The 25483-nt window shown below is 42.7% G+C and overlaps 1 protein-coding gene and 1 non-coding gene across 2 annotated transcripts in view; one reads left to right on the plus strand and one right to left on the minus strand.

Annotated features, from left to right (window-relative positions):
- Positions 1–25483, plus strand: part of ci (cubitus interruptus) — a 1501802-nt gene that overhangs the window by 418837 nt on the left and 1057482 nt on the right. The window lies entirely within an intron of this gene.
- On the minus strand, positions 21892–21964 carry TRNAR-UCU (transfer RNA arginine (anticodon CCU)). The gene has a single exon. It is a non-coding gene; the product is annotated as a tRNA-Arg (tRNA).

A 25483-nucleotide genomic window follows, 5' to 3' on the forward strand; every position in this document is an offset into this window, starting at 1 on the left:
CAATGAGTCGGACATTAATAGTGAGTTTCTAATATTTTTATATTGTTAATTACATTCCCTACATGTACAACTCGTCTGGAATACCCTCTACCTCCCGTTTACACTGGGTTATAAAACAAGAGATCGTTCAGCGTAGTGAAAATGTGGTTGTGGGTGTTGCGCATTTGGATTGTAAATAGCCTACCTTCAAATCTGCTATCGTACGTTAAGGCTCGTTTTTCTTAGGATGGTATGTAGGATATTGGATGCCTTTCTAGTGATAAATATGTTAGCTATTATTTGTACGAATACACCTGGGGTAGTGGATTTGATGGTGGGCTATTCACCATGCCACTCTGCTACACCCATCAACATATTTTCACGGTCCTGGCTACTCTCTTTCATACTATCTGAATGCAAACGAGAGCGTTAGAATAATACTATGAGAATCATGCTCTTAAAAGACGTTCATACATTTCATCGAGTAGAGCCTACTTCAGGCAACAAGTCCTATAGCTATTTCCAGCAGCAAGAAAGCTGAGAGCTGCCTCAAGCTTCATACGGGCTGGTAATATCTGACACTGTATGACAGGAGAAACCAGCCGAAGCAAATTTTCAAAAACCTCCGGTATTGGTCTCAAACATTGTCCGTACCAGTTGGGTCTCTTTCAGCTAACAGACTTACAGAAGCTCCTAACTTTCCTCTTCTTCCTGCCTAGTTTCTTATCCTTTTATACAAAACACATTTTGTGCTCCATCATAACGTTCAGTTCGGGCCACAAAACTCTGCACACAAGATCGATACAATTTTTTAAAATATGCTGTTTTCGTGAAGGGTTAAGCCCAAGACACACAAATGGCTTCATATTCGTCGCGATACCGAGCGAGTTGCTACGCGGTTTCGTCACGTAGCTATCAGCTTGCATTCGAAAGATAGTGGGTTCGAACCCCACTGTCTGTAGCCCTGAATATGGTTTTCTGTGGTTTCCAATTTTTACACCAGGGAAATTCTGGGACAGTACCTTAAGGCCACGGCCGTTTCCTTGTCACTCCTAGCCTTTTCCTATCCCATCGTCACCATAAGACCTGTGTCGGTGTGCCGTAAATCAAATAATTTTATACCAAGTTCGATAGCTGCAGTCGCTTAGGTGCGGCCAGTATCCAGTATGCGTAAGATAGTTGGTTCGAACCCCACTGTCGGCAGCCCTGAAGATGGTTTTCCGTTGTTTCCCTTTTTCACACCAGGCAAATGCTGGGGCTGTACCTTAATTAAGGCCACGGCTACTTCATAACCAGTCCTAGCCCTTTTCTGTCCCATCGTCGCCGTAAGACCTATCTGTGTCGGTGCGACGTAAAGCAACTAGCAAAAAAAAAAAAAAAGTAATTGTATATACTCGTCGCTAGACAAGCCACACCACGCCACTTCACGAGATACTGTGCCCTTTGTATGTAAACACCTGTTCTTTTTGTGGACAGTATAATGATCAGGCTAGCTTTCCAATTACTATCTAAATGTAACCGTAGCTTAACGCTAGTGCTGCGCCAGAGATTAACAAAGAGTTGGTAGCTATCTTTGTCACTAGAAAGGTGGCTACTATCTCAGATACTAGCCTAATGCAAACCCATGACACTTCTCAACATATGTTGGCGTAGTTTAACTCCATATTTTAAGAATGTGGATTTATTTTCTTTTTCATCGCGTCTGAATTTAACCATCTGGCAACCATTGCTAGTCCGTCAATTAAAAGCATACAACGAAACGAAATAGCTCGAAAAAGTTTAAATTGCTTATGTCTAGAGTTAAGTAATTGCTGGAGTTTCTTTACAATCCCATGTCTTGTTGATTGTCAGAAAGGGCTCCATTGTCGACTCATCATCGGAGCTATGAAGGAAGCGTTCGCCTAGACGCCCACTGAAATGTTGCAGGTGTGAAAACTCTACAAATGACAAGTGGGCCAAGTGCCAAATCGGCTCCGTGCTCTGCAAGCCAGGCCCGGCGTGAGTACGCAATGAAGTCCGGAAATATCAATCTCCAAGCTGGTTTGTGAGGGCAGAATCGAAGAGACGTCATTCTGTAAACAAGAGAAGGGTCAGGTAGTGATTATGTTGCAGGTCGAGTAAGGAAGGGATGACAAGTCGCAGTTCCAGGAGGCTGGTACTGCAGATTGATGGCTCTGGTAGTGACGAGCTGCGAATTGGGTTGCCGCCATGTGGCGATACCGGATGTCAGAGCCGCATGCTGCTACGGCAGGAAAGGAAGGTTCAGAAAAAAAGAGAAAGGAATGTCTTGAATAACAGAAGGCCTTGCCTTCACAAGATTAGCTTCTTCTGGAGTAATTAAGGAATGGCCTTGTTTCATTGATAGGAAAGTAGAGATTATGAAATATAATGACATTCGTTTAACTTAACATTAAACAGTCAATATCATCAATTGCCTCTGCTGATAACATCACATATATTTTTTTTTTAATTATCCTTGCAGAAAGTTAGGAATACTGCAATGTAAGATGTTCGTCTTATTTCCATCCCGTTTTTTTTATCGTAAAGCAGCCATTCATACGACATAGACTCAAAATATATCATAATATCAATACATGACATTTCATTCTTAGGCTTCATTTTCACAATAATTATTAACGCTTCTGTTGTTTAGTGGTTAGTGTGATTAGCTGCCATCCCGGGAGCCCCTGGGTCCATTGCCGGCTCTGCCACGAAATTTGAAAAGTAGTACGAGGGCTGGAATGGGGTCCATTCAGCCTCGGGAGGTCCACTCAGTAGAAGGAGGTTCGATTTCCACCTCAGCCATCCTCGAAGTGGTTTTCCGTTGTTTCCCACTACTCCTCCAGGCAAATGCAGGAATGGTACCTGACTTTAGGTTAAGGCCGCTTACATCCCATTTCCTTGCCCATCTCTTCCAATATTCGCATACCCCACAAGGCCCCTGTTCAGCATAGCAGGTGCGGCTGCCTGGGCGATGTACTGGTCCTCCTTCCCAGTTGTTACGCCCGACCCAAAGTCTCACGCTCCAGGACACTGCCCTTGAGGCGGCAGAGGTCCTAGGGAAAACAACCCTGGACAGTAAACGGATTAAGAAAGAAAGAAAGAAAGAAAGAATAAATTTAGTAATTCTTTCGTACCAGACCTAAAGAGTATAAATGGAAAGTAGCTGCATTTTAGGACATGTATGAAGTATTGAAAACAGAGACGATATTAACTGTAGAGGATTTTTTAAATGAATAGGACTACATCAACATATTTCAGAAAATTAATTTTCAATGTTTAATACTAGTTTTCTTCTGCTAAACTGTTGATAAATAAATCAGTGTCTTGTACTATGAAGACCCGAAGAGACGATATTAACTGTAGAGGGTTTTTTAATGGATAGGACTACATCAGCATATTTCAGGAAATTGATTTTCAATGTTTAATACTATTCTTTCTGCTCAACTGTTGAAAAATAAACCAGTGTCTTGTACTATGAAGAACCGATATAAAATGACTTTTATTCCCTGTTCGAAAACAATAATATGAGAATATTAACTTGCAGGGGAAATACGACAACCATGTGGCTTCTTATTATAGTTCAGAACGGCGTTAGGCACAGTAGCGAGGTTGAGTGCTTTTAGACAAGTTAAACTCCGGTGAGATCCTTCAAAATCATCAACAATTACATAACGTGTGGAATGTACTGCATTTGCTTAATATCGCACTTTCAAAAGATTCATTGTACTTTACAGTACTTCGTTACATAGGACGAGAATGGTGTTTGATGAACTTTTCCTATAAAAAGAAAAATATTTTATTAATCAAAATACTGTAATACTGAAGAATTAAACAATTATTCCTTTATGTCCCCTGAGTATGTCTACTCACACTCAGGGGCTGCCTAGCCGAACTGATAAAAGCGTGCTTTTTTCACCTGGGAGAACGTGGATTCGTTTCCCGGTCAGGAAGAGGAAAAATTTAGAAACGAGTTTACTACTTCTGGAGCGGTAGGCCTACTCCTGAGGTTCACTCAGCCTACACGATAAAAGAGTATGAAGTTAATTCCTGGGGGCAAAGGCAGTCGAGTATAGAGCTAACCACCCCTTCCCACTTGATGGTGAAGCAGCTGATAGTGAAAACCTTTACGTTTTAATTGTCCAAGGACTTTCATTGCCTGTTCAGGGATGCCCTTGCTTTGTTCCCTTCAAGATAAAGCATACGTCGTCTGTTACTTCTACTACCGGTACTTGTGATTTAACAACCGAGCTAGCGTTGTTGAACTGGCTGTCATTCGAATAAAATATTTCTGCAGGTCGGGATTTGATACAGTCCGATTAATCTGAAATTCAGTGGAGATGCGTCATCCTTCATTATCATTGTTATGGTTGATATGGAAGCGAGTAATCCAGTTAACCGAGCATTACTCGCCTACTTAAAGCGTGCCAAGGCAATGTAAACATGTAATTGCATCATTGCTCAGTATGGCAACCGTTTCGAATGCTGTGGAGGGCAGCGTGGTACACAGATTTGTGACAGGAACCGTGCGCCTGTGTCTCTGGGTGTGTGACACACCACTCTCTGAGAAAGACAAATGTGTTCCTTTCCGTAGTTTCTTCACTAAAGGTCTGGTGCAGGACCCCTGTCATTCCGCCAGGGGTGACAAAACAGCTTCATCCAGCAAACAGTCCAACTGTGCTGTGAAAGAATTAAGTCACCTCGGTGGAAAACGTCAAGTGTTTGAAATTATGGCTGAAGTTTAACGTTCTTGTAACTTCTGCCAGTCTTCAAAGATTGTGAGTTCCTGAATTCCGACCTGCGACTATTGTTTTGAGTTCCACCATGAAGCAATAGCGACGTTTAGGGAGAGAGGGGGTAGTTCCTCCCCCCACTTTGTGGAGAAAAAAGCAATTTGTACACGCCGTGTTGTCTTATAACCTAACAAGAAAATTCGTGTTTCCTTATTTTTAAAGAAGTTTTGAAGTACCAGTTTTCACTGTTAAGTTTTTGAGATATAACTTAGATACACTCATTTTAAAAATTCACCCCCCTTTTTACCCCCTTGGCGACGGAATATCCAAAAATCCTCCCTTAGTGAGCACCTACATTGTAATAATAATAATAATGTTATTTGCTTTACGTCCCACTAACTACTTTAACGGTCTTCGGAGACGCCGAGGTGCCGGAATTTAGTCCCGCAGGAGTTATTTTACGTGCCAGTAAATCTACCGACACGGGGCTGGCGTATTTGAGCACCTTCAAATACCACAGGACTGAATCAGGATCGAACCTGCCAAGTTGGGGTTAGAAAGCCAGCGCCTTAACCGTCTGAGCCACTCAGCCCGGCACCTACATTGTAATATAAATGTATCCTCAAAATTTCATTTCTTTATGTCCAGTAGTTTTAGTTCGGCGATGATGAGTCAGTCAGTCATTCAGTCAGTCAGGACATGTTATTATATATATATATATAGATTATTTCCTTTATTTTGTTTAGTTGAACCGATTTGTGTAGCGCCACACCAAGTAGTGGAGACTTTGCATATGCTGTGAGGAAGGGTGGCAGGGATATATTATTTTTGCGAACGTCGTGGGCACTGAGGTATGATTCACCCGCTTGCCACGCTCATTTGTCTGTCAGTCTATTTATTGCCTGTTAGTTTCTTAGTGTGTTGTCAAATACTAAATTATTTCTAAATGAATAGTCACGCCGTATTTCTATTTAAGTGTAATACATTTTTAATATTGTTCCTTTGGTGTAAGTTTCATTGTATAGTATTGAGGCAAAATCTCAAAAAAAAAAAAAAAATTATTACCGGTACCGCACTTAAGTTGGTAAACTGTCAATCTTTACCTCTCTGACGAAATTCGCTCAGAGAGCATTAAAAATTACCATTTTGTAGCTTTCCTTTCAGTTTTGATGTACAGTATATACCCCCTTCTCCTCCAAACAACCCCACCCTACCGCCCCGTCCGCTACAACCCACAAACCTGGATAATTTTTGTTGCCTCTACAATTTTTGTCCCCTACTTCATTTTCCCAGTCGCCGTTACTGCCATGAAGAATGTGAACAAATTCATGCTTAAGGTGTGCATTACGCGATTTGTGAACAGAATAGAAAATAGAGGAAACTCTTAGTGAAATAAATCTATCCAAGGAAATGTTAGTAGAATAATGTGGCATGAAGGTGAAGCCAGGGTTCGTTTTCTTTTACGTAGTCTGGAATCCAGTATGCAACAGAGATGCAGTACTGTATATCAGGGAATACTAAGAAATAATATGCACCAGATATGACGCAACTAATCCTGTTGATCTCTCTTGATGGACAGGGTGTTTTTGGACGTCTCTTGGCACAGGCCATAGCAAAACGTAGCTTTCACTAAAGTCTGTTACGGAACATCCTGAGGTATGGAACATGTTGAGTAATGACATTCTATTTGAAGTGTTACACATTGGGTTAGTTTGCTGTGATAAAACTTTCTGGTTCAATAGAGAAAGCGATGGCAAACGACCTCACCCTTCATTTCACCTAGTACATCTCATAACAGCACAGCCATAGCTTTTTCCGATTTCTGTATAAACCACATGAAGTTTAGTGGTGCTATTTTGAAGATCTAACCAGCCTCCAGACAATGTTTTAACAGATATTAAATACCCATTATGTCGCTGTGACCTGGTCATAAAAAAATGAGGGACGCACATTGAATACGCGTAGCAGAAATGAAATTGAGAGCTATAGAATTATATTATGATAGTTATAAAATTAAGAAAAATAGACTGAGATAGTCAGGATGTTTAAAAACATGAAAGAAAGAATGCGCAAATAAACTAAATGATAGGAGAAGCCTAGGAAGACTCAGATTACGAACTGTATATCTGGTGAATAACAGAATAGTTATTTCTTATGCAGTGAAATACGGTAATGTCAATCAATCAATCAATCAATCAATCAATCAATCAATCAATCAATCTATCTATCTATCTATCTATCTATCTATCTATCTATCTATCTATCTATCTATCTATCTATCTATCTATCTATCTATCTATCTATCACCACTGATCTACAGATAAGCCGGCCTCGTGGAGTAGGGGTAGCGTGCCTTTCTCTCACCCGGAGGCCTCGGGTTCGATTCCCGGCCAGGTCAGGGATTTTTGCCTGGACCTGAGGACTGGTTCGAGGTCCACTCAGCCTACGTGATTAGAATTGAGGAGCTATCTGACGGTGAGATGGCGGCCTCAGTCTAGAAAGCAAAGAATAACGACCGAGAGGATTCGTCGTGCTGACCACACGACACCTCGTAATCTGCAGGCCTTCGGGCTGAGCAGCGGTCACTTGGTAGGCCAAGGCCCTTCAAGGGCTGTAGTGCCATGGGGTTTGGTTTGGTTTGGATCTACAGAAAGGGCCTTCGCCCAGGTTGCAGATTACCTATCAGTTTCTTACCTAATCTTTCCTTAAATGATTTCAAAGAAATTGGAAATCTAACGGACATGTCTCTTGGTAAATAATTCCAATCACGAATTCCTCTTCCTATAGACAATACTTGCCTGAATTTGCCTACTTGAATTCCAACTTGATCTTCATATTATGATCCTTTCTACATTTAAAAACTCATTTCAAGCTTGTTCGTCTACCATTGTTATTAACATTGACAGCTCGAAGCATACCACATAGTTGAACAGCTCTTCTCCTTACTCTCAAGTCTTTCTAGGCCAATGTTTGCATCATTTTTAACACTACACGTTTGTCCGAAATCACTCAGAAATAATCGTCCTGCTTTGCTTGGAATATTTTCCCGTTCTTGAATCAAGTAATCTTGGTAAGAGCCATAAATACCTTCATAACCATGTGAAGATATCTGTAACATTTACTTCCAACCGCGTTAATGTGATCACCCCCAATCCGGACGATTCCACAAGTGAAACCTGTGGAGGAATTCTGACCATTATCACCTGGATCATGGATAGCTACACACAGCTTCCTGCCATTTGTAAGTACAGAGACTTGGGTGTGAATTGGCTCACCACCTCGTACCATACATTTTTGACAAGGATTAATATAAGGTGAATGAGGTGGCTACAGCAGTCGTTGAAACTCGCCAGAACGCTCCTCGAACCTATTCTGAACAACTTGGGCCCAATGACACGGTGTATTATCTTGCTAGAATATCTCAAAGGGTACGTGAAAATTCATGAAGGGCTGCAAGTGGTCACCAGGCAGGAATTACTGGTTCAGGTGGATCAACCCATGCCACGTGAACACACCCCACACAATTATGGAGCTACCGCCAACCTGTATGGTGCCTTATTGGTAACGGATCCATAGCTTCAAGATGCCTGCGTCATATTCGATCCCTACTATCAACTCGAAACAACTAGAACGACTCATCGGACCAAGCTACATGTCATCAGTATTCTTGGGTTCAATTAACCAGGTCACGCGCCCAGGTGAGACGCTGCGCCAGGTGTCGTGCTGTTAACAATGGCACTCTGGTAGGTCTTTTGCTCCCATATCCCACCGAGGTTAAAGAATGCTGCAATAACCAGCTGGAGAAGCGTCTGATGACCTCCTGCATTGAATGTGGGTATGATCTGAACCAGCGTGGCTTACCACAGACAATTCTAGTCAAATGCCACTAATGCACAATTTAGGTAATGGAATGTTCCGTTCATCTGGCCCCCACTATCATGCCCCGTTCGAAAGACGATAAATCACGTCGCCTTGCCACGACCAGCACAGACGGTGTTTACACTCGTTCTCGATATGTAAAATCACATCTGACACAGGTTTGAGCACTTCCAAGACGTCACGGGTACGGTGGCGCCACCGACAAATACAACTATCCTATGACCTTTGGCATGCCACTGTATACACACATCCTCATGTTAGGTACTCCACGTTTAAGATTCTAAGGTTTCCAGATAAAATGCTTCATGCCAATAGACATTATTAGTCTTCACAACACACAACTTGATTTCCAGACAACCGCTAAAGCAAAACAAAACTCCGTGAAGGCCCATTGAGGTGTGGAATTGCTAGATAGATCGAGCGCAAGTATTACAATATAAGTCTTACTGTAGTCTGTCGTCACATTTCTTTCTTTCTTAATCCGTTTACCCTCCAGAGTTGGTTTCTTCCTCAGAGTCAGCGAGGTTCCCACCTCTTCCGCCTCAAGGGCAGTGTCCTGGAGCATAAGACTCTGAGAGGGGGATACAACTGGAGAGGAGAGCCAGTACCCCGGCAAGGCGGCCTCACTTGCTATGCTAAACAGAGGCCTTGTGGAGGGGTGGGAAGATCGGGAGGGATAGACACGGAATAGGGAAGGAAGCGGCCGTGGTCTAAGCTAGGTACCATCCCGGCATTTGCCTGAAGGAGATTTGGTAAACCACGGAAAACCCCTTCGAGGATGGCTGAGGTGGGAATCGAAACCCCGTCTACTCTACTCTACTCAGTTTACCCGCTGAGGCTGAGTGGACCCCGTTCCAGCCCTCGCACCACTTTTCAAATCACACTAATCACTACACCACAGAGGCGGTCTCCTCGACTAAATCACAGGAAACGAGACAATGGGCTAAACCATCGAGTCGATCAATGTGCACAATTGGATGAAATGAATCAGTCGGCTATACAATAATGTTGATTAATGTGCACATTTGTCCGCTTCAGTAGCGTAACGTTTAGCGCTATTAGGTGCCGCCGTGGGTGGCCCGGGTTCGATTTCCGATGCTGCCAGAAATTTAAGAATGACGGGAGGGCTGGTATAAGGTTAAAATAGTATATGCAGCTCACCTCCATTAGAGATGTGCATGAAGAGAGCTGCATATTTTGATACCAGTTGTTTGTACGAGGGTCGAGTCGTAAGTCATGGCAACTTATTTTTCTCGCGAACAGGAGACAACACGGAAAGTCTAATATGTGCATTTGGAAATATAGGGCACGTACTTATGCATAGTGTCTGAAGACAAATTCTGACTTCAGGAGATTATCGTAGGAAAGTGACAAAACAGAGGCCATTGGTAAACATTGTTTTATTATGGTATAGACAGCAAATACACAAGACTACGTACAAAGGACAAATCTCCACTCGTTACAGACCTTCGAAATAATCACCCCAGGTTTCCATTGTGCGTTCCCAGCGGTGGGGCAGGCGCTGAATACCATTCGTTGCATGTGTATCGCTAACATGTGACACCTTTCCCCGAAATGCTGTAACGATGTCCTCTTTGTTAGCTCACCGTTGTCCACGTAATGGCTCCTTGACTTTGGGGATTAGATCATAGTCACACGCCTAATGCTTCCCGCAGCTCTGCATGGCATTGGCGTGCATTTTTGCCGCGGAGAACTGCCATTTTAATATACGATCGTTGCTCCTGCTTGTTGACTTCCATTTTGTGACGTTCTCATTCAAACACTGAACTTGGGGCATGCTTGACCCACACTGGCATCATGCGCAAGTACATACCCTTCGTTTCCAAATGCTTGTCTTAGATTTTCTGTGTTGTCTCCTATTCGCGAGAAGAAAAAAATAGTTGCCATGACTTATGACTCGACCTCCGTATAAATCAATTGGTTGCACAATTACTTCGACTGATACACACATTTGTATCAAATTTGATCATACCAACCAATTCTGTCCACCTTCAAGTCGAGTAATACGACAGAGTAGCTCAGACGATAGAGCGCTGGTCTTTTGAGCTCAAGATGATGGGTTCGATTTCGGTTCAGTTCGGTGGTATTTGAAGGTGCTCAAATACGCCAGCTTAATGTCGGTAGATTTACTGGCACGTAAATGAACTCCTGCGGGACAAAATTCCGCCACCTCGGCGTATCTGAAAATCGTACAGTTAGTTACTTGGATGTATAAAAAATAACATTATTATTACGATTATTACGCACAGTTTGATCAAAATTGACCATTAAATTATCACCTTTACTGTGGGTATATTAATGTTCCTGCTCCGATCCAATTTTGGCACCAATCACTGTAGCTATATTCATGTCTATGAATACGAAGTTAGGAATTCACAAGGTTCAATGGTGTCAGAAAGCTTTAAGGGCTGACAGCCTAGGTATGAACGTCGTAACCAAATCAATCTAGATGACTCACTCTAAGGCAACTTAAACAAGTAACTCACATGTCTATCGGGATTGGCACTGTACGTACTTAAAAACAAAAAACAGGAACACATCCCAATTAGCCGCTCACAATACAGTCCAGCCTCTAGATTTAGCTGAATTCTCATTTAACATTTGGGGGTGCGGCAGAACCCTACTTTTGGACACTTCGTGAGGCGTTTCTGTTCCCACAGAGGGCCTGTGGTTGAGGACGAGAGGGTGTGGATGTGGATGGTACGAGGCACCTTGCGAAGAGGCGGCACCCAATACGTCACCATGTGTATCCTATAGTTCGACAGATGAGGGGGACCAACACGGGTGTCCAAAACATATTGCTGGAAAGGTTTTACAGTCTTACTTTAGGAAACACCAGAAGTAGAACTGAATTGTAACATCACACCAACGTAAAATGAGATATTCAAAATTACTAATTATTATCTGTTAGCTAAGGTGGTAAAGACAACAGAACGTGGGTTCGACTCCTCACAAAGTCAAAAAGTTTAGGAACAAAACTTGCATTTATGAAGAGGGTGCATAGCCCTAGAGTTTACTCATCCTACACTAGAAATGAGTCTGTTGAAAATTTCTGAGGTCAAAGACAGCCAGGCATAGAGTGTATCACTTAGCGCCGAAATTACGGATAGTGGAACTTCTCCCGGGGCCTTCACGGCCTTTATGGAGATGGATTTGTTGTGCCCTTGTAATAGTTATCTACCGTTAATACTCGTATTTTATAACACAATGTCCTCATGTGGTATGATAGGAGTCTTCAGAATTAAGAACAACAACACCATGCGGGATTCAATATTTTATAAGACAAAGAGTTAGACGTTTACGAAGTGTCCAGTTACCTTGAGGAAATAAGAGTAATCATCCAGTCAAAATAAACCAACTAACAGATCAAGAGAGGAGACCGAAATCAACTACTCTAACTTCCCGATTCTGAAGCTGAAATGTGCAACATGAAGTATCATACGAATTTATCTTCGTTATTAGTCCGTATTGTTACAATTACATTTACAATGAGTTGAGAGAGAGACGTTCCAACTAATCAATACATATTTATTATGTGTGATTAACGCATCACAATGTGGGGCTAGTTTCGAGCATATGTTGGTCATCTTCAGCCACTTACAGTACAGATTAACAAAATATTTAACTTATTCTTCTTCTTCTACTAAATCTGTTTTCCCTCCAGGGTTGGTTTTTCCCTCGGACTAAGTGAGGGATCCCACCTCTACCGCCTCAAGGGCAGTGTCCTGGAGCGTGAGAATTTAGGTCGGGGATACAACAGGGGAGGAGGACCAGTACCTCGCCCAGGCAGCCTCACCTGCTATTCTGAACAGGTTCCTTGTGGTGGATGGGAAAATTGGAAAGGATAAGCAAGGAAGAGGGAAGGAGGCGGCCGTGGCCTTAAGTTATGTACCACCCCGGCATTTACCTGGAGGAGAAATGCGAAACCACGGAAAACCACTTCGAGGATGGCCGAGGTGGGAATCGAAACCACCTCTACTCAGTTGATCTCCCGAGGCTGAGTGGACCCAGTTCCAGCCCTCGTACCACTTTTCAAATTTCGTGACAGAGCCGGGAATCGAACCCTGGCCTTCAGGGGTGGCAGCTAATCACGCTAACCACTACACCACAGAGACGGGCATATTTAACCTATTACGTAATAAAAATGACGAAACTTGTACTAAAATTAGGCAGTACGCTTATTGAACCATATGGTAGTATTTGAAGAACAGGTGTTTAAATCTTAAAAAGTAAATTTTTCGTCCTGATGACGTCATAACTAGTGTCAAAATCTTAAAACGGAAAATGTTTCCAATGACGTCCACTAAAAGTAATGATATTATCTAATGAATGCCAGATTCATCGCATTGGAATTGTTGAGTCTTGATAAAGTATATCTATAAGAGTTTCAATATTCACAAATACAATCTTGAATGTACTCTTGTTAAACCGATGAAGAGTGCTTTAAAATGAACTGCATATTGCTCTTTAGTTCTCCGACTCTCTCATTAGCGATGAACGATTCATGGCTAAGAAACTCATCAGACTTTTGTTGTGATTATTATATATATATATATATATATATATATATATATATATATATATATATAATTCGCTGGGGCCATCAAGGACCACGTTAAGTCTTGTTGCATTTGACACTGAACTTGGCCTTCCTTAGAGCCCAAATTTCCCTCATTCTTTGTGAGTGGGCCTGCTTACGCTCCTCTGTCCAAGGGGCACCGTGTCTTCTCTTCGGTTGCTCGTCTTGGTTTAGCCCGTTCGTCAATATTTTCTTGCGGAAGAGATCTCTGTTAAGGGCATCTTCAGCTGAGATATGTAGCATTTGCAGGTCTTCTTTGGTATTTCTAAACCAGGGAATTGTGGTTTTGGGGTTTGAATCAAAAAAGTGAAAGATTTCTTTAGTTAACTTTCTTCCGTCCATTCTTTTCAGATGACCGTAAAATCGTGCCCGTCTTTTTCTAATTGTGTCGGTAATTTTCTCTATTTTACTCTAGACTTCCTAGTTGGATCTCTTTTGATGGATTCCATTTCTGTACTTTGATCCCAAGATTCCTCTCACAATTTTGCGTTCTTTTTTCTCCAGTTCTTCAAGGAGTCCTTTGTTGACATTTAGAGACAGGGTTTCGGCTGCATATAGAACTACTGGCTTCAGAACGGTTTCATAGTGACGTATCTTGGAGTTTTGGGAAAGGCATTTTTGTTGTAGATTGTGCGGGATGTTTGGTAGGCTATTTCCAGTTTGCGTACTCGCTCCTGAAGTGCTTCTTTGTCCAGTCCATTTTTCATGATGATCTCACCCAGGTATTTGAATTTGTCTACTCGGGTGATGTCCCCGTATTTTGTATGGAGTTTTGGAGGAGCCTCTTTGATGTTAGTCATTACTTCTGTTTTCTCAAACGATATCTGCACACCGGTTTGTTGGGCAATTTCCTTTAAAATTTCAACTTGAGCTCTAGCGGTTTCTATGTCGTTTGAGAGAACAGCAATATCATCGGCAAATGCTAAGCAGTCTGTTGCGATCCCCTTGGATTTGCTTCCTATTCTCAATGGACTATAGTTGGTTTCCTGTAATCTCATCCGCCAGGTTCTGATGATCTTTTCAAGAACACAGTTGAAGAGTATCGGGGATAGCCCATCACCTTGTCGGACTCCTGTTTTGATGTCAAAGGAATGCGAGAGACATCCGTGGAACTTCACCTTGGATTTTGTATCGGTCAGGGTGGCTCTAATTAATGCCAGCAGTTTCAAATCAACTCCAAATTCATTTAAGATGTTTAGCAGGACTTCCCGGTCAATGGAGTCGTACGCTTTCTTAAAGTCCACAAAGACAGACACATACTGCTTGGACCTTAGTGTACAATATCTGATGATCGTTTTGAGATTTTGGATCTGCTCGGCTGTTGAGCGACCTTTTCTGAACCCTCCTTGGTATTCACCTATTTGATGTTCGACTTGTGCTTCCAAACGCTCCAGGATGGCAAGTGATAGAATTTTGTAAGTGACGGGTAGCAAATATATTCCTCTGTAGTTGTTGATGTTCTTCATGCTGCCTTTTTTGTGTAATGGATGGATTAAAGCTATTTTCCAATCTTCGGGTAGGGTCTCCTTGTTCCAAATTTCTTCTGTTTGCTTTTGCAAGATATCAAGTGATTCCTCTGGGGCATATTTCCATAGTTCTGCTACTACTGAGTCTTCCCCCGGCGTTTTGTTATTTCTGAGACGGGCAATGTGGCGCTTGATTTCATCTCTGTCGGGTGGTCTGGAATCTGGGTACCAGAGTAAAGGTTCTTTGGTCTCAATGGGGCTTTGCGGTTTAGAGCAATTAAGTAAATTCTTGAAGTAGTCTGCCAGAATGCTGCAATTTTCTTCATCTGACGTCGCCAGTGTGCCGTCCTTTCGCTCAAAGCATAGAGATGGTGGTTTATAGCCAGTGAGTTTGCGTTTGAAGGTTCTGTAGTGCTCTCTTTCATTCTTCCTAAAGTTTTGTTCTATCTTTCCAGTGAGAGATTTTTCGTATTTACGTTTCTCAGTTCTGAACACCCTAGCTGCTTGGGCACGTTGGTTTTTGTAGGTTTCCCAATCATTTTCTGATTTCGTAGAGTAGTACTGTTTCCAAGCATTGAGTCTTTCTTGGAGGACTGATTCGCAGGTACCATTCCACCAGGCATGCTTTTTGCATCTCTTGATTTCTGCAACGTCTTTGGCGGCCTCAACAAGGAGACTTTTGGCGTTGTTAAAGTCACAGTCATTTGGTCTTGCCTTCTCCTGGAACTCCTTTACCCTTTGCCGAAGTTTATCATTGTCGAAGCGTGTGATCTGTTTGGTTGTCTTCCTTGTGTTTGCGGGAATTGGTTTGAATTTGATAAGAGACATATAGTGATCTGAGGCCACATTGATGCCTTTCTTTACCTTGACATTCATAATCTAGGGCTGTTTCTCCTGGAGATTGCAACATGATCAATTTGGAACTCTCCGAGAGTTTAGACGGGAAAACGCCAAGTCATTTGCTTTCTGGGTAGATGACGAAAGTGGGTCGACATGACCTGCAGGTTGTGATTTTCGCAAATGGATACCAGTCTTTTGCCATTGGGATTGGTTCTTTTGTGAGCAGGGTAATTTCCTACAACTTTCTGGTACTTCTGTTCACGACCTAGTTGGGCATTGAAGTCACCCAAAAGAAGCTTGACGTGGCGTTTGGGGATTTTGTTTAATTTTTCATCCAGTAGGTCCCAGAAATTATCAACTTCGTCTGGATCAGACTTGTTCTTATCATTTGTAGGAGCATGTGCGTTAACTAGAGCGTAGGTTTTGTTAGCGCATTTAATTGTGAGTATAGACAATCTGTCATTCACAGGTTCGAAATTTGCAACCGATTTAAGGATCTTGGTTCTAACAGCAAACGCAGTTCCAAGCGTCACAGCTCCATTGAGGATTCCTCTTTGCGTTTTGCTCTTAAAAAATCGGTAGCCTTCGGATTCAAAAATCTCTTCATCTGGGTTTCTTGTTTCCTGTAGGGCCGTTATGGATATCTGATTTTCGTGAAGAGCTTTGGTGAGGGTTTTCAGCTTGCCAGCTTGTGTAAGTGAATTTATGTTGAAAGTTGCTAGAAAGGTTTTAGATTTTGGCCTGAGTTTTTGACTCTTCGGGGTACACCGAGACGCTCCGACTCGTCTCTTGCATGATGTCGAGTCTCCCCCAGAATCCGAACGAGACTCGTGCGCCGTGGCGTTCACGACGAGGGATTTATCCGAAGATTTACCCCCTGGGGTATGTTTCTTGAAATGTTGTGCCATCATGCTTTTTTACTTGACTTTGCTTTGGACGGGTACCCATCCTTTTACAACTAGGGTTGTTAGCCCTAGAGGTTGCCTCAAGATGTTTTCTGGCTTCTGGTCATTTACCAGTCTTCACCGTAACCCTGGCAAGGGACCAATTTTTTTTTCACGGTGGTATTTTATTTCCCTACTACCCTCTGACTCTGCTGGCGGCAGAGCCAGCGAGCTTCCCCAATTCCAATGGAACGCGCCCGATGGAGGTAACTGGTAAATCCCCACACGGGTATTATTATTATTATTATTATTATTATTATTATTATTATTATTATTATTATTATTATTATTATTATTATTATTATTATTATTATTATTATTATTATTATTATTATTATTATTATTATTATTCATTTCATTTATCGATTTTGGCCAGCTGTGGACCACGTAAATAACTCCTCATGATTTAAACTTTCTTTGGCGCCAGTACTCCTTCATCCTCCTGCTTGCTGCTTCTTTTCTTTCAGCCGTCCATTGTTGTTTCTTCTTGGTCGCTGTTTCTGGCTCTAGGAAACCCTTAAATGAGTGTAGCTTTTTTCTGAAGGTGGTTCTATTGCGGATGTCTTGATGTGTGATGTTCATTTCTTGCAAATCCTTCTTCGTGTTAACAAACCATTTTTCATAAGAGCTGCCTTTCCTATTGGGCTTATTGAAGTGGTTAAAGATTTTCTTGGCAAGTCTGTCATCAGGCATTCTTGAAATATGTCCAAAAAATTTAACTCTTCGCTTTCGAATGACATCTGAAATCCTACTGCATGTTTTATATATTTATTTGTTACTGCGTAATCGATATGTGTCAGTACATTTCTTTCGACCGAGGATTTTTCTTAGAATCTTTCTTTCCTTCTTCTCAATTTCTTCAATGTCTTTCCTGGTTGTTAATCCCAGGCATTCTGAAGCATACAAGCACTTTGGTTGAATTACTGCCTGATAGTGGTGTAGTTTTGTCCTAATAGAGATCGCTTTCTTGTTGTATGTGTTTTTTGTAAGGTGGAATGCAAGCTCCATTTTTCTGGCTCTCTCGCGGTTTGCTTCTTTATCAAGCCCATTAGGTTGTATAATCTCACCAAGGTATTTGAATTTAACAACTTTATCTATCTTATCATTGTTTGTTGTTACTATGTATCTTGGGGCTTCTTTAATGTTGGTCATGAAATGTGTCTTTTCAAATGATTATTATTATTATTATTATTATTATTATTATTATTATTATTATTATTATTATTATTATTATTATTATTATTATTATTATTATTATTATTTAGGAAATCATAAATCTAGGTTATTGGTCTCTCATTCCTGTTGGGAACATTACCGAATCCTAAGGCACGCGATTACCGTTTAATAGCGGTTTGGTAACCTTTTCTCTTGTTATTATTGGATCGGATCATACGGAGTATTGAATTATAGAGTCAACTTTTGAAAATCTGGATGATTCTGGGCCTCCATTCTTTAAAAGAATATTACTGAATCCTAAGGTACGCAGGGGATGGATTACCGTTTTTTAGCGGTTTGGTAACTTTTTTGGTTATTATTGGATAGGATTATACGGAGAATTGAATTATGGAGAGTCAACTGTATTATTGGTGATATTTTTCCTCGTGCTCGTTTGAAAATCTGGAAGTTTCTTTGCTCGGTAGAGCAATTTCATTCTGAGTGGTAACTCTCCCTTTGTCATGTATAAACTTTTAGGTGAAACCAAACTTCTCGTCGAGGTGAACCCTCTTGAAGATTCCGCTGTTTTTACAACCAGTCATTTAGCCGTGAGAAATTTTCGGTCATAATGTAAAGTTTCAACAACAATCACTCTGAACCATTAACGTCAGGTATTCAAGCACAGAATGTGTGGCAACACTGTGAGGTGATATACTCATCGCTGGAGAACCTATAAACTGCCGTGATTTATGTTGCAGACTCGCCTCCAGACTAACTTCCTCCGGGAACAGAGGGGGCTGACATTCCTGACCGAAGAGGATATAAGACCAGTTCATTAGTGCCGTGTCACACCTGCTGCCTGAGCCCCTCCCTTACATTAGTTAGGAGCCAAATTATTTGTCGCTAATTCTTATCCCTAGGTCCCGTTCTCGAAGTGAAAAATGTGATATCTGGACGATACACTGACAGTTTCATTAGGTGGTGTTGTCATTGTGGTTTAGGGCAGTGACATTCATCCTAATTGGTTCGCATATGGTACCACCAAATATAACTTGCCTAGCACCGTACCCTACCGTTGTCGGTGCATTTTTCTGTGTCTTGAATATTTAAATATATTATATTCCGTCAAAATCACCCCGGTGCGTACCTGCCTCTTACCAAAATGCTGCAGGTTCGATTCCCGGCCAGTCCAAGTATTTTAATTCTGAACTCAGGGCTAAAATGGCGCTCTCATAGTCTTCGTGAGACCGAGTGAAGAGCTATCTGCTAATAGTTCATCTGACCGCAGCAGTTGTCGTTGCAAACTAAAGTTCTTAATAGGTTGTATGTGCCAGAAGTTCTTTTCTAGGCCTATATTCCAACACAATAACATCTTAATAACATCGATGTGACAGTGTTGACTGCCGAAGCCGAATATCGTGGGTTCAATCCCTGCAGGGAGAGATTTTTGAAGGATAGAAAAATATCTATTCAAACCTTCTTGTAATATAGCACAGTGTCGGTATGCAAAATATGTATTCAGTGTTTACCCGACAAAATCAATCAAAACTCTGTAATAGGGCATCCAAGAGTGTCCACTTTTCTGCACCGTCTGGCAGAGTAATACGAAACGTCGTAATTGGCACTTGGACATAATTAATGACGTCAAGGAATTGAGATCAGAATAAGAATGGAAAAAAAGGATAGAATCCTCCTTCAGGGAAAAGAGACATTAATCTGCTGAAGGGACATAATGCTTAATTTTTTTAAAGTTGAATGCTACGGGTTTCCTATATTTTGTATGGATTTAAGTTCTGGAAATAGACCAAATAACTTGAAGGTGATGTCCTTGGAAATTGGATTTTTTCGATGGTTGTTATTTGTTGATCATGTAACTGACGAAGATGTATTGAGGCGAATTAATTGATAAAATGAAAGAGCTAGTTAACTACATTAAATAAAGGAGGTTAGAATACTTTGGGCATATCATGTGGAAGTATCGAACAGCCCTGCCCGTCAGCCCGCTATTCAAGGCAAGGTCTTCACAGAGAGCGGTACAAAACAAGCCTACTTACAATCTATTATAAGTAATAGTCAATAAATATTGGTAGTGATTAGGAACTGAAATGTATTACTAGCTCTAATAATTGTAATCTCACGAATTATGAAATGTGTATATTTAGAAATTGTAGGAGAATATTTGGAGGATGTCTAGCCAAGTCGTAAAGATATGCTGGATTAACCTGAAGAGATTAAAATATTTTTTGTCGTCGCACCGACACAGGTAGGTCTTACGGCGACGATGGGACAGGAAAGGGCTAGGAGTGGGAAGGAAGCGGCCGTGGCATTAATTAAAGTACAGCATTTGCCTGGTGTGAAAATGGGAAAACACGGAAAACCAATTTCAGGGCTGTCGTCAGTGGGGTTCGAACCTACTATCTCCCGAATACTGGATACTGGCCGCAGCGACTGCAGCTGTCGAGCTCGGTAAAATTCAGTTTCTCAAGAGGAAATGAAGAAACTCAGAAACGCGGCAACCATGAGGAACAAGGCCCTGGAGGGCACTCGGCCAGTAACAGAACTGAGTACCAGGTTAACTCACTTTAGGAAATGCGGCAGAAGTTGGGAGTGTACTGCTGAATACGTGGCACTCTAATGTCTATAGGCCATGAAGACTAGGAAGCTCTGTATGTGCCACGATAAGATACTTAGAACGTTCGAAAGTACAATTTATTTTAAATTCCTATAGAATTCGTTTCTGAACTATCTGTACTTGACACGAAAGACTAAACCAAGGACTACCCCATTCAGAGATCTCTCTAAAGTTGACTACAGTATGCTTAGTGAAAATGCACTTGATGTTCATGTCCTCATGCACTAACAGCTGATGGCAGTGTCTTAAAAGCAAACATAATACGGCCTAACGAATATCTGACCCAACTCTATGGTCGACATTCTTAAAAGATTCAGATCTCTTCCTCCTTCACCTATTATTAGAGTTAAAAGGAGATAATTAACACGAAAGATTTCAGCTTGGTCCCCCTCTGTGGTGTAGTGGTTAGTATGATTAGCTGCCACCCCCGGAGGTCCGGGTTCGATTCCCGGCTCTGCCACGAAATTTGACAAGTGGTACGAGGGCTCGAACGGGGTCCACTCAGACTCGGGAGGTCAACTGAGTAGAGGTTGGGTTCGATTCCCTCCTCAGCCATCCTGGAAGTGGTTTCCCGCGGTTTCCCACTTCTCCTCCAGGCAAATGCGGGATGGTACCTAACTTAAGGCCACGGCCGCTTCCTTCCCTCTTCCTTGTCTATCCCTTCCAATCTTCCCAAAACCCCGCAATGCTCCTATTCAGCATAGCAGGTGAGGCTGCCTGGGCGAGGTACTGGTCATCCTCCTCAGTTGTATCCCCGACCCAGAGTCTGAAGCTCCAGGACATTGCCCATGAGGCGGTAGAGGTGGGATCCCTAGCTGAGTCTGAGGGAAAAACCGACCCTGGAGGGTAAAGAGATAAAGAAGAAGAATAATTCTATATATCAGATCAGAGGGATCATGTTTCAAATTCGTAGTAACGAGCCACTATCATCTATTACCAAACCAAACCCCATGGCGCTACAGCCTTTGAAGAGCCTTGCCCTACCAAGCGACCGCTGCTCAGCCTCAAGGCCTGTAGATTACGAGTTGTCGTGTGGTCAGCACGACGAATCCTCTCGGCCGTTATTCTTGGCTTTCTAGACCAGGCCCGCTATCTCTCCGTCAGATAGCTCCTCAATCCTAATCACGTAGACTGAGTGGACCTCAAAGCAGCCCTCAGGTCCAGGTAAAAATTCCTGACCTGGCCGGGAATCAAACCCAGGGCCTACGGGTAAGAAGCACGCACGCTACCCCCACACCACGGGGCCGGCACTCTCACCTATTAATCACCCATAAATGCCAAATAAACCACTCGTTATTTCAACTGATAATCCTTGCCACGGAAAACGAATGCTAAACGAACTAAGTCTTAGCTAGAAACATCTTGGTCTTGCGGATATGTATGGCCTCTGGCCATTATTCTGAATGTCGATCTTATACAGTATTTGCTATGGGACAGAACATTTGAACTTAACTCTGTTTAATCTATAAAACATTAGTACATTATATGTGCGTGTGTGTCGTAAAAAAGCCAGAAACTTCGAATATTTGTAATATCGGCTTTCGGTCCCTTTCCTCGCTGTTCTTTTCCTTATTAATTGCATCCAGTGTACACTGAGCGTAGTTTATGTGATATAGTGATATAAGGTATTCAAACGCATATGTGCACAGTGATTAAAAACTATCGTCCCTTGTGGGGATCGAACCCACGGCCTTTGGATTAGAAGTCCAACGCGCTTTCCTCTGCGCCAAAGGGACTGCTGCGAGATAGTTTGACGTCTTATCTTACGCGTTATAGAAAATAAAAGGCATTTTCCACTCAATGCATGCACATTTTGGGAGCCATTTTTTTCTAAATGCTATCTGACCTATCCCGGTCTAGAAAGCCAAGAATAACGGCCGAGAGGATTCGTCGTGCTGACCACACGACACCTCGTAATCTGCAGACCTTCGGGCTGAGCAGCGGTCGCTTGGCAGGCCAAGGCCCTTCAAGGGCTGTAGTGCCATGGGGTTTGGTTTATTTTTAAAATTCGTTAAGCCAATGAATTTAATGTCCATGTACGGCCATTCATGGCTAAATCGCTCTTCTATAATTGTAAAAGACTTGCGGACATGTAATTCAAGGGCTTCGTTTCCTTAATTTCTGTGTGAAGTCTTTCGGATAGGCCGCGATGTCTGGTATGGTTTGTAAATTTGTAACTGATTGGGGATAGAATCGGGAGTGAAGCTGCCATTGCATGAATATTGGGTATGATACCGGCAAGATGCTGAAGGAGGAAGCCGTGGAAAACCACTGTGTGACTTTAAACATAGTGATCTAATAAACTTCCACAAGTAAGTTTTGGAAGTTTAATGATAACGTAACAGTTGTAACTTACTCTTCTTCTTAATCTGTTTACTCTTCAGGATTGGTTTTTCCCTCGGACTCAGCAAGGGATCCCACCTCCACTGCCTTAAGGGCAGTGTCTTGGAGCTTCAGACTCTGGGTTGGGGGATACAACTGGGGAGAATGACCAGTACCTCGCCCAGACGACCTCATCTGCTATTCTGAACAGGGCCTTGTGGGGGTATGGGGAGATTGGAAGGATAGACAAGAAAGAGGGAAGGAAGCGGCCGTGGCCTTAAGTTAGGTACCATCGCAGGATTTGCCTGGAGGAGAAGTGGGAAACCACGGAATTCCACTTCGAGGATGGCTGAGATGGGAATCGAACAGCCCTCTATTCATTTGGCCCCCCGAGGCTGAGTGGATCCCGTTCTTGCTCTCGTACCATTTTTCAAATTTAGTTGCAGAACCGGGAATCGAACCCGAGCCTCCGGGGATGGCAGCAAATCACACTAACCACTACATGACAGAGGCGGACCAGTTGTAACTTAGTCTGCAAAATTACCCTTCTCACTGCCCATAGCCTCCGACTTATTTTCTACTGACTGGACATGTGGGAAACTAATAATGTTATTTCTGTATTGTCCCACTAACTACTTTTCCATTTTGTCGGAGACGCCGAGGTGCCAGAATTTGATCCCGCTGGAGTTCTTTTAGGTGCCGGTCAATCTACCGACACGTGGCCGACGTATTTGAGCATCTTCAAATACCACCGGACTGAGCCAGGATCGAATCCGCAACTTCAGCTCAGAAGAAGGATTCACCCATCACAGGGTAATGATCATACGAAATGGCCGATTACCTTTTCACAACAAACTTCATCATCGTCGTCGTCGTCATCATACAAAAGTCACCAAAGGCATTTTCCCCAATTGTTGACAAACAATAATATTGCCACGCTGCTCTTGAAAATCCATACTTCTCACTTCACAGCACAGAAGCGACATACAGTACAAGAGAAGAATGCGTCTGCGTGTGCTGCCCTTTCTATGTCCACAGGCGGTAACAGTTTGAATATGAAGGGTTGGTTTTTCCGTCGAACTCAGCGAGGGATTCAACCTCTGCCGCCTCAAGGGCAGTGTCCTGTAGCGTGGGACTTTCGGCTGAGGAATATAACTGGGGTGGAGGACCAGTACCTCGTCTAGAAAACTCAAAGAAAGAAAGAAAAAAGATTAGATATTTACAAATATGACGAATTTTATTCATCATCATCATCATCATCATCATCTGTTTACCCTCCAGGTTCGGCTTTTCCCTCGGACTCAGCGAGGAATCCCACCTCCACCGCCTCAAGGGCAGTGTCCTGAATCTTCAGACTCTTGGTCGGGGGATACAACTGGGGAGTATGACCAGTACCTCGCCCAGGTGGCCTCACCTGCTATGGTGAACAGGGGCCTTGTAGGGGGATGGGAATATTGGAAGGGATAGGCAAGGATGAGGGAAGGAAGCGGCCGTGGCCTTAAGTTAGGTACCATCCCGGCATTCGTCTGGAGGTGAAGTGGGAAACCACGGAAAACCACTTCGAGGATGGCTGAGGTGGGAATCGAACCCACCTCTACTCAGTTGACCTCCCGAGGCTGAGTGGACCCCGTTCCAGCCCTCGTACCACTTTTCAAATTTCGTGGCAGAGCCGGAAATCGAACCTGGACCTCCGGGGGTGGCAGCTAATCACGCTAACCACTACACCACAGAGGCGGACACGATTTTTATTACGGTATTTTACTGCCAGTTAAATGATCATACAATTAAATTCGAGCCATAGAACTGAATAATTTTCAGTAATTTATCTGATGACCTTATTTCTGATGATGACGGTGATGATTGTGGTTTACAAGGGCCTAACACCATAATGATCGATCCTTCTTCTCTTTCTACTTGCTCAGATAGATTTGGGTTATCTTCAGACGTAGAAACACCGTACTAATTTTGAAATCCTACGAGGATTTTACTTTCCGATTGCTCCTAGAAATTATTGGTACGTCATGTACTAACACCCCAACTCTGTCTGATAACAACTGGAGGAAAGTTAAGCAAAAAATATTGTATTGATATTTAACATAATTCTGCCTACTTCCCCATAGTAGTTCTGTTTCCAACTCTTGCACTGAAATCGCCCATTGACACTATCCTATTCTTCCTGTTAACACTGACTACGGTGTCACTCAGTATTTCATTAGTCTTATCATCTCCCTCCTCACCTGCATCCTCACATGGTGAATACACTGAGACAATTGTCGTCCTACTGCCAAATCCACCCATAACATTCGCTCATTTACGTGCGTAACAGAAACTATGTTGCATGCAGTAGTATTACTGATGAACGGTCCTACTTGACACTGTCCGACTCGTTGGCTAAACGGTCAGCGTACTGGCCTTCGGTTCCGAGGGTTCCAGGTTCGATTCCCGGCCGGGTCGGGGATTTTAACCTTAATTGGTTAATTCCAGTGGCACGGGGGGCTGGGTGTATGTGTTGTCTTCATCATCATTTCATCCTCATCACGACGCGCAGGTCGCCTACAGGTGTCAAATAGAAAGACCTGCACCTGGCGAGCCGAACCCGTCCTGGGATATCCCGGCACTAAAAGCCATACGACATTTCATTTTACTTCACACTCTGCCCTTCCCTTTTTAACATGCACCAAGAACACTTCATATAATATCCTACATCTGCCTCGTTATCTCCCCTTACCCGAAAATCATTAACTCCTAAGTCCGACTCGTTGGCTGAACGGTCAGCGTACTGGCCTTCGGTTCAGAGGGTCCCGGGTTCGATTCCCGGCCGGGTCGGGTATTTTAACCTTAATTGGTTAATTCCAATGGCACGGGGGCTGGGTGTATGTGTTGTCTTCATCATCATTTCATCCTCATCACGACGCGCAGGTCGCCTACGGGCG

Source organism: Anabrus simplex, chromosome 1 (assembly GCF_040414725.1).
Source record: "Anabrus simplex isolate iqAnaSimp1 chromosome 1, ASM4041472v1, whole genome shotgun sequence".
Taxonomy (NCBI): domain Eukaryota; kingdom Metazoa; phylum Arthropoda; class Insecta; order Orthoptera; family Tettigoniidae; genus Anabrus; species Anabrus simplex.